Below are 9,999 nucleotides of genomic sequence, written 5' to 3' on the forward strand. Positions count from 1 at the left end.
AGATATAACATGGGCTTTATTTAAGAAAAGCTCAGAAACAGATAAGCAGCAGAATGCACACTGCTTCCTGAATTGCATTATTTCATAACATAGGCTGGGTGTAGGCTTTGTAAAAGTACTATGGTCATAGTTTCAGCAAAGAAGGGACAGCCTCCGTCAGCAGGCTGGACTTGCTCTGAGGAGCACAGTCAAAGAGAACAAGCTTACCTGCCCTGTACTGTGGCACATGCTTACAGGTTAGCTGGACAACACCTAGCTTCTCTAAGAAAGGTAGGAAAGGAACTCTACTCTCAGAAATATGGCTAACGAGTCTAGGGACCAAAGATCGCGGTCTTCATTCGAGGTCCCTGGGAACAAAGAGCTTTGCTCTGCAGGACCACTGGCATCAACCAAAGGCCTTTTCTCTCAGCAAGCTGAGCCAGCTCTCTGCTAAGATACCCAAAGGAGGAAGAAAATGTGTCCAGGGCCATCTAGATTTGTCTGTCCAATCCCATTATTTTTTATTAAATTGTGTTATTGCACCTATGTGGTTGACACTCCACCAAGCCTTCCAGAGAGTTACACAACATGGTCACTGCCAGGAAGGAGTTCACATTCCCATCACCAAGCACAGTACAGAGAGATGTAAGTGTGGTGATAAGCAAGTGCCACCAGGCTCCGCCTGTCTTTCAGTCTATAACTCAAAATTCCATTATTCTAGGAGTTCAGATGTATTTATGGCTTGTGCCTTTGTAAAAATAATAGAAGTGAGTAATTTTTAAATTACTTGTTGCATCATATTTATGTCTGCTAATTTTAAAAGATGTATCTACCATTGCAAAATTTAGAAACACTTTAAATATCCAGTAGAAACTGAATAACTAAATAAATTACAGTAAATTAATGAGATGGAATATTGCTAATATAACACTAAAAGTGATCATTAAAAAGACCAAGTAGCAAAACAGAAAAGTGTTCCAAATTGTGTTTGCAAAACACTAAGATTTATGGACAAAGCATGATAAAAATGTGAAACATGTTGAAGTGATAAAAGTTTGGTAAAATATAATTATTTTCTCTTAATATTATTGTTTTTATAACAAATCTAGGAGAAAAAATAGAAGTCAGTCTTTTTCTTATTTCTTTCTTTTCCTCATATCTTTCCACTATTATTGAAATATACATAAATAAGCATTTTTCTTTACTTGTGTGAATATGTGTATAGGGATGGAGGTTCTCCTTCATTGAAAAGCATTCCCATCAAAATGGACACAGGAGCAGTCCAGCTCAGGAGGAGTAGCAAAGGAATTCATCCTGGAGTTCTGGACTTAGGCACTGAAAATTCTTTTTGCTTTCATCTTTCCATCCCAAAGAGTGCAGTAGGTCATGCCACTATTTCTTTTGACTGTACCTATGACAGAGGCGAATGCCAAAGCACATCAGCTACCCGGTAGTGAGGGCCTCCCAGCCACACCATTACTCTGGCCTCTCCAGCTCCTGAAACCAGAAACTGGGTTCTATAGTTGTGCTGTGAGCAGAGAAGAGTGGGGAGCTGCTGCCTGGTATTCCCCTCATGGGGAGGGAAGACCACAACGATAAGCGCCCTGGTCTCTCTCTGCACACTCACTCCTCTGCACTCTCTGCACGCCTCGCTCCTCCCCATAAGAGGTGCTTACAGGCAGAGTGCAAGATGCAAGATCTGGGCGTGAGTAGCAACCAATTTCCTCTTGAGGTTCAGAATTAGGACCAGACTAATAGTTTCCCTATTCCCTTTCTCTACCTTAAGATAATAAATTATCAGAAACTGTGCCTTCTTTAGTCACATGGTTAGCGAAGCCAAAACCCATAATCTCCTGGGGCTTCAAGTGCCTCAGTGACCACCCCTTATCAGTTTAATGGGAAGAAAAATTGGACAATTTCTATCTCCTGAATTCTCATCAGGACAAACCCATTAAAAGCAATAGCATATAGAGTGGGGCTTGCAGGAGTCACTCAGCTGCTGTCCCCATGCCCTCACGGATGTGCTGAGGAGGTTGTCCCACGATGGTCCTTAAACAGGACAACCTCCTTTATTTAGAGCCTCTTATGTAATCCCTACTTGGCCAAGCATTTTTTTCTATTAAATACAAATGGATGAGGACAAATAAATCTGTGACATTTAGGAGAGATCCACAGGGATAATGACTCCCAAAGTTTTCATAATGTCTTATTTCTTATCACCTCACAGTTCCAAATGGAATCTCCATTTGGATGCCCCATGTCATTTCAAATATACCATGTACAAAATCAATATTTTCTCTCCACCAAAACTAGTCCACTTTCCCAAACTCCCATTTATGCCCCTCTTTTTCTTCCAACCTCCCATGCTAGAAAATTTGAAGTCACCTAAGGCTTTCTTCTCATCCATTACCTTCTAGTTAAAAGTCATTTATTTAGTACTTGGTTATGGGGAGGGGGGGGAAATCAACCCACTCTAACTGATTCTTTAATTAATTTTAATATTAAAAAATGTGCAAAGTGGAGTGAAAGCTAAGGAAGGTTATTTTGACAGCTTATTTAATTTCTCATGAGTTCCAATGCAATCTGAGGGTTCAAGAATTGTAATTACAGAGGTTTCATGATAAAATGCTTTCTCAGAGATGCATGTTTGAGTGCCCATTTGTTAATTGGTTTTCCTTTCTATGCTAAATGCATTGAGTTTGCTATATTTTAAATATAATGTAGGCAGGTATAGATTCAAGAGAACAGTAGACAATATGAAAGTTTTGACCCTTGTTTCTGATAAGTTTTTATCACTAATTACTTTCTCTAAGTTTATATTCCTAGCATCCTGTGCCAAACCATAGGCACTGTCTGGTATCTGGTCGGGGGGCTACTAAAGGATACAGACAGCACAGGGGCCGGCATGCCAGCCAACCTTCAAGGTGCTCAAGTCCATCTGCAAGAGCCTCCTGCTATATCTTTCCAATGGAAGGCTGAATTTTAACCTCACACTAGGAGAGCTATACAAAATAAGGAAGATAAAAATCAACCCAGGAGCAGCAGGTAAAGAAGACTGCAGAAAAAGGAATCACACTGTGGATCCAGGCCTTTTCCTTGCTGCCTGGAGTCACTGGGGAAAGCTTTCAGAAGGGCAAAGCCTCCTTTGGTTGCTAAACCCAAATTCCAATGCAGATACAGGCCCTCAGTGGGAGGCAAGGCAGAATTACTGGAATAAAGTGAGGTTTCCAATGCTTGAGTAAAATGTGAACTTGCTTTTGTGAGAATGATCAGAATGAGATCATTTGAATCAGCAGAGACCTGGTGGACTCCTAATTGCTGGGCTCAAAGTAAGATCAGAACTGGCGAAATTACTTTTAAGGTCCAAAGGGAACGTGTCTTTAGGACGTGTCACACAGCCAGACCCCACACTGCTGGCAGATTGTGGTTTAATTCCAGAGCTGTGCCTATGCACCCAACAGACATTTCTTTAAAACAAATCTCCATTGAAATGGGCCTTGGCATATTTAATTTATTTTTAGTATTATCTGTAGGTTACTTTTTTGGTGTTTTTGGAGGGCTGGGAATGGGGATCAATTTTGGGGCTTGCTGTTTTTCTCAGTTGTTGTTATTTAGAGGTATAATAGCAAACTGCAGTATTTGTTCTTCGGAATCTTGGAAATGACCTCATCTCTGAGATCTAGGGTATTTTTCCTTTTCTCAGCAGTGACCACATTCCTCTGAGGTAGCAAACCATGCCATTAGAAGAACTGAATATTTCTTTGTACATTAAATTTCTTTTTATTAGAGTAAGGGTCAATATGGGCATTAGGTTAGGTGAAGTCTCTGTGAGAATAACTTGAGAAAATGTACACTCTAATAGAAGGGGCCAAAATGTAGATGGAGAAGATCAGTCTTTGGTTCTGTCATCTGTTTTTTTGTTTTATTTTGTGTTCTTGGCTTGTTTTTGAGGGGGAAATGCGGGGTGGTCTACCAGATGAAAGTGGTAATAGGTGCTGTGGGTGTTCTGCCCAGATTTCCTTTACTGAGTCCGTACATCCATCCCAAGTTGCTGTGCTGGTTGCCTAACAACGATTCACAGCTATCCCCCTTTTAGAGAAGCCTCCTTAGCAGCCCAGGAGATTACACTCCTCTGACCACCTCCCCCACCACCACCATGGGGCAGCCCGCAGATAAGGCCTGGATGTGAGCAAGGTTGGAGAGACTGGTCTCCTTGCTCAAGGCTGGACCACTCTGCAGTGATTTATGCTCCAGAAACCCCGGAAGATCAGGTGGCCAAGGCCAGACTTGCTTTCCCCTTTCTCTGACCCTCACTCTCTCCCAGGATTTTGTTGAGAGCACCCTCAAGTCAAGAGCACAGGATCTATGTCACAGTCCCTGCTTCTTGGAAACTCAAACTGAGACAAGTGCTGTTTTCCATCTTGCCATAGGTTTAACAATCTCTATAATGTAGGCAAATTGTTTCGTGATGATGAAAAAACTAAATCAGATTATTAACTATGCAAGAGCTTCTTGATATGCCAAATCGCTGCTGTGGGTCCTGTAGGAAATCACTCTAAGAGGCAGTTCCAGCCCACAGAGCAATAACATTTGGTTGGGAAAATACATCCTGGTATAAACAAATCAAACAGTGAAATTTAAATAGTTGAAGGTGACATCAGCTATGTTCAGACAGTACATGGTTAATCACCAAATGAATTGTGAAGACAATTGCTACAGAACTGTTCCCACCAAAAGTCAGGCAAACTAGGTTTCATTTTGCTTCAACTTCTCACTGACTATAGAAATGGGCACATGTTACTTGATCCCTCTGGGCCTCAGTTGTATCAGTAAAATGAAGGTTAAGGACTAGATAATCCCAAAGTTTCTTCTCAGCTCTGAATTGCCTTGAATTTGTGACTGTGCTGCCTGGGGCTGTGGTGGCTTCAGGGAGGAAATCCCTGTTGAGAAGGCTGTTTTGCGAGAAGGACCGCATGAAATTCAGATAAAGGAAGACCACGTGCATGAGAGCAGAAGTGGGAAATAAATCCATGTGGGTGGTTGGCAGTGGAGCATATTGGTGGAGCATCCTGGGACATGGTACTGTAGGTGGGAACCAGATGGTAAAAGTGTTTGAGGACAAGGCAAAGAAATGTAGCCTTTATCTTATAGAATGAAATGCAATCTCATTGGTATGGCAATGATGGCATCCAGGTCCTTTCTTGTTCTGGACCCTACCTACCTTTTTTATAACCCCCAGGGTACCTGCATATACTCTGCAAAGTCACAATCAAATATCTGCAGTTTCTGGAAAATACCAAGACCTATCACATGCCAAGGCCTTTGCACATGCCATCTATTTGCAAGAACATAGCCTTCCTCATTAGTTCCTTATTAATCCATCTCATTTCTCAAGACTCCATGTAACTATTATGTACTATATGAATCCTTCCTTCTACCAGTGCCACCAGGCAGAGCTGGTCACTGCCGCCTCTGTACTTCCTATGCATCTTGTCCTTATCTAGAATACCACTCACCACACTGCATTGTAACAATCGATTCACATCTTCTCTCCACTAATTAGGAATTCATGAGTTCCTTGGGGACAAAAGCTGGGTCCTCTTTATTTTACCCAGGCTATCACTTTACTCCACTTTCCTCTCTACCCCACACATGAACCAGCTCTAGTACAATCCCTGACAAATAGTGGGGAGCTCAGTAAATCTTGTTAGAATGACTGCATGGGACCTGGGCACTTTTGCTTTTGTAGGCCATTTTCTTCATTAATTTTTTAAATTATATTTTATAGCTGTATTGATATAAAGATGAATATATAATATGATATGATAAAATATTTAATACTACATGTTAAAAACAATAATGAACTTTGACCTCAAGTGTTTTTCTTTCTGATTTTTAAATAAAACATGCTCATGTGTACCTAAAAGCATTGTGAATCCTTCACATTATGCCTAGTGAGTCTAGTAGATAAACCAGCCCTGGAATGAATAGCTAAATGTATTAGTCAATGAAACTCCTCTTACAAGTATTTATCTTTACTCACATAGATGCTTTAGGTTTATTTCATCTGTTTTAAGTAAGATATAAAATGTTTGATTATATATTCCTTCAGCTTTTTTTTTAACCACTGTAGTTACTTATTAATCATAAGTAACATCATGGGAAATTTAATAGAAATGTTCGTATGAAACACTACTCAGTTCATTTTAAATAGCAATTTAAAATGACTGGTCAAAATTATCACTAGGAGGGCACCCTACTGTTCTTTGAATAGAACAAGAGAAATGCATTAAAAATCAAAAGGAAAAATTAATTCCGAAGTATAACATAAGGAATGATGATTTCAAACAGCACTGTATATTATTAGTTCATAACTTCTATCTACAAAATGTTACAAAAATTATATTTCAGATGGTAAATGAGGTTTGTCTCACTGAAAATAAGGGCTTTAATAAATGTTAAGCACAAAGTATTTGGGGATGATAAAGATTTGGTAATTAAGCATTGAACATGAAGTGATCCATTTGACACCAAATAATTAAAGACACAAAAAATTACTCAGCTAAATGCAACTGCCAAGAGGGTTGAACTCACTATTTTTGTGCTCTAAAGAGTGATAATTCATCTAATAGCAAGTCTTTCTTCACCACTTAAGAGTTGTTAGAAACACTGCATATTAGGAAGAAAAGGGATTTTGAGATGCAGATTCTTAGAAACCTGGTAAATTCTTAGCGACCCATTTCCTTGTCTGGAGAGAAATAAGGTCTCCAGCAATATTGTAGCCGTTACTATCCTATATAATAAAAGAGAAAGATGGTAATTGGCGTACGACCGCTACCCTTTTCATTGGCTAATCAGTGAGATATGCAAATTAGTCGACAGCCAAGATGGTGGGTAATTTGCATATGTCAGCCCCAAGCCTCAGACTGAAGCTTTAGGCTGGGGCCTGGGCGGAGCCATCCAGCGATCATTGATGGCGGCAGGGTCAGGAAACCAGGCGGAGCCAGCCAGCTATGCTTGATGGCGGCAGCGGCAGGGAGCTAGGGGTGCTCCAGCCAGCCAGGGATCCTTGATGGCAGTTGCAGCGGGGAACCCTTCCCTGGGCAGAGCCAGACAGCGATTGGTGGTGGGGAGCTGGGGGTGCCCTGGCCCAGGCCTAACCCCTCAGCCTGAGGCCTTAGGCCTGGGTCAGGGAGGAGCCAGCCAGAGATCGTTGATGGTGGGGAGCATGGGGAGGGTCCGGCCCAGGCCTAACACCTCAGCCAGAGGCTTTAGGCTGGGTCTGGGGCAGAGCCAGCCAGCGATCCTTGGTGGCTGTGGCAGCGGCTGTGGGGAGCTGGGGGTGCCGCGGCCCAGGCCTAAAACCTAGGCCTGAGGCTTTAGGTTTGGGCCGGGGAGGAGCCAGCCAGCGATCATTGATGGCAGAGGCAGCGGCAGCGGCGGGGAGCTGGGGGTGCCCCGGCCCAGGCCTAAACCCTCAGCCTGAGGCCTTAGGCCTGGGTCAGGGAGGAGCCAGCCAGAGATCGTTGATGGTGGGGAGCATGGGGAGGGTCCGGCCCAGGCCTAACACCTCAGCCAGAGGCTTTAGGCTGGGTCTGGGGCAGAGCCAGCCAGCGATCCTTGGTGGCTGTGGCAGCGGCTGTGGGGAGCTGGGGGTGCCGCGGCCCAGGCCTAAAACCTAGGCCTGAGGCTTTAGGTTTGGGCCGGGGAGGAGCCAGCCAGCGATCATTGATGGCAGAGGCAGCGGCAGCGGCGGGGAGCTGGGGGTGCCCCGGCCCAGGCCTAAACCCTCAGCCTGAGGCCTTAGGCCTGGGTCAGGGAGGAGCCAGCCAGAGATCGTTGATGGTGGGGAGCATGGGGAGGGTCCGGCCCAGGCCTAACACCTCAGCCAGAGGCTTTAGGCTTGGGCCGGGGAGGAGCCAGCCAGCGATCACTGAGCTAGCGATCATTGATGGCGGCCCAGTCCCCTCACCTCAGCCTGAGGCTTTAAGCTTGGGCCAAGGAGGAGCCAGCCAACGATCATTGATGGTGGCAGCGGTGGGGAGCTGGGGGTGACCCGGCCCAGGGCTAATAACTCACCAGAGGCTTTAGTCCTCAAAGGGAGGCCAGACTGTGGCTTAGGTCCACTCCCCAAGGGGTGCAGGGAGCAGGTAGTAGGACATCCCCTAGGGCTCCCATTATGTGATGGGGGCAAGCTGGGCTGAGGGACCCCCCCCCCAACCAGTGCACACATTTTTGTGCACCGGGCCTCTAGTAGTTAAATAGTAACGGCTACAATATTGTCAGAGGTGGGAACCTCACTTTCTAACAAAGCAGCCTGTTCTGCTGCTGTATAATTTTCACTTTTTAAAAATTCTGCTCATGTGGAGCAGAAAATATACTCCTTTCCCCACCAAAAAGTCCACAAAGATTAACACTTTAGTTACCTGATGTTTAGGAGGAATAACAGGTAACACAGGACTGATTGGGTTTCCACATTAGCAAATTATACCCTTAGGCACTAAAGCATAGTTTGTTTTTTGGGTGTTTTGTTGTTGTTGTTGTTTACCAGAATCAGCTTCTATGGCATCTTTCAGGTAATATGGAATGGTGGACAGAGTGGTTTTCAATCAGAGAAATCCGAGTTTGGTCCTAGCTCATATACACTCATTAACATCGCTATGACCTTAAGAAAGTGGCTTAAACTCTGGAAGTCTCGTTTTTCTCTCTCCAAAACCTCAGGATTAGAAATAATGTCTGTAAAGCACCCAGCACAGTTCTTGCTACAAAATAAGTACTCAAGATATGCCTGCTCCTTAACTGTGCTGGCCTTATTTTGAAATATTAATGATTTGGGGGTGATAATTATGAGCATTATTTATTGCAGAGCACTCTGAAACAAGTCATAATGTTTATTACCAACTTAAAAGTGTCCAAAAAACTGTTTTCTCTGGTTCCATGGTTGCCTTTCGATTTCTTCATCATCCCTTCTTGCTGTCAGCTTGTTCCCTGTGTGTCAGCCTCTCACCACCATTGTTCAGTCTCTCCTCTGTCCGCTCTGGTCTTATAAATAAAAAAAAATGAACCAAACCAAACTTGTTAGCATTGTGTTTAAAATAAGGATCCATAGGTTCTGCGTAGAAAGTCCGAGATCCCCTCAGAGAGTCCAGCTTTCCTACATCAGAGTCTGTTTTAGTGTCTTTGGCAGCTATTTTAACCAATGCTGAGAATCTTTTGCCTTAACTTCTGGGCCATGACTGCCTTAGCGAGAGTTAGAGAGTTGAAATGATCAGATAGCTTACCTTTAGATAAGTACAGAAACTAGATGGATGGGAAGGTAGATGGGTGAGGATAGGAGAGAGAGACAGAGAGAGAGAGAGAGAGAGAGAGAGAGAGGGAGAGAAAGCTATTTTATAAGATATAAACTAAAATTATCCAAGTATTGCAATGAGATATGGTTTAGTTTATCTGTGTTCCCAAGATGGTAGAGCCAATTCTCTGTTTTTCATCTGTAAAATGGGGCACAAAAACATGTAATCTCTACTAATTCACACCTATGAGGCAGGATAAAATAGATATGACAGCTGTGAAAAAGCAGACAAGAAAACACCATATACAATCAATGTATTAATGCCATTATATATTTTGTGCCCTATCTTTAAAAACCGCAGATGATGAATTCATTTGCAGTTGTACCTAATAGCATAAAAAGTTAAATGTCTGTTTTCAGTTATATAGATCCTTCTTTTCTTGATCCTTTCATTATGCTTTCTTCTAACCCCCTTCTGAGCAGCCAGCGTTCTGTGCACAGGCCTCATTTGTGAGCCTGGATCCTACATTATGCTGTGTCGGGCCTTAGTTTTATCCTACATTGTGTTGTGATTTATTACTGTGATACTCAGTGTTTTTCACAATGTCACGCCCTGCCATGCCTGACTGTTTTCCTAGTGGGTAAAAGTAAGATACCTTTGCTTATTTTTTATTTTATAAGGTCTAACAGCATTTCACCCAATGATTCTACTAAGCAAAATATATATATAT

Source organism: Myotis davidii, unplaced genomic scaffold, assembly GCF_000327345.1.
Source record: "Myotis davidii unplaced genomic scaffold, ASM32734v1 scaffold162, whole genome shotgun sequence".
In the NCBI taxonomy this organism is placed as follows: Eukaryota; Metazoa; Chordata; class Mammalia; order Chiroptera; family Vespertilionidae; genus Myotis; species Myotis davidii.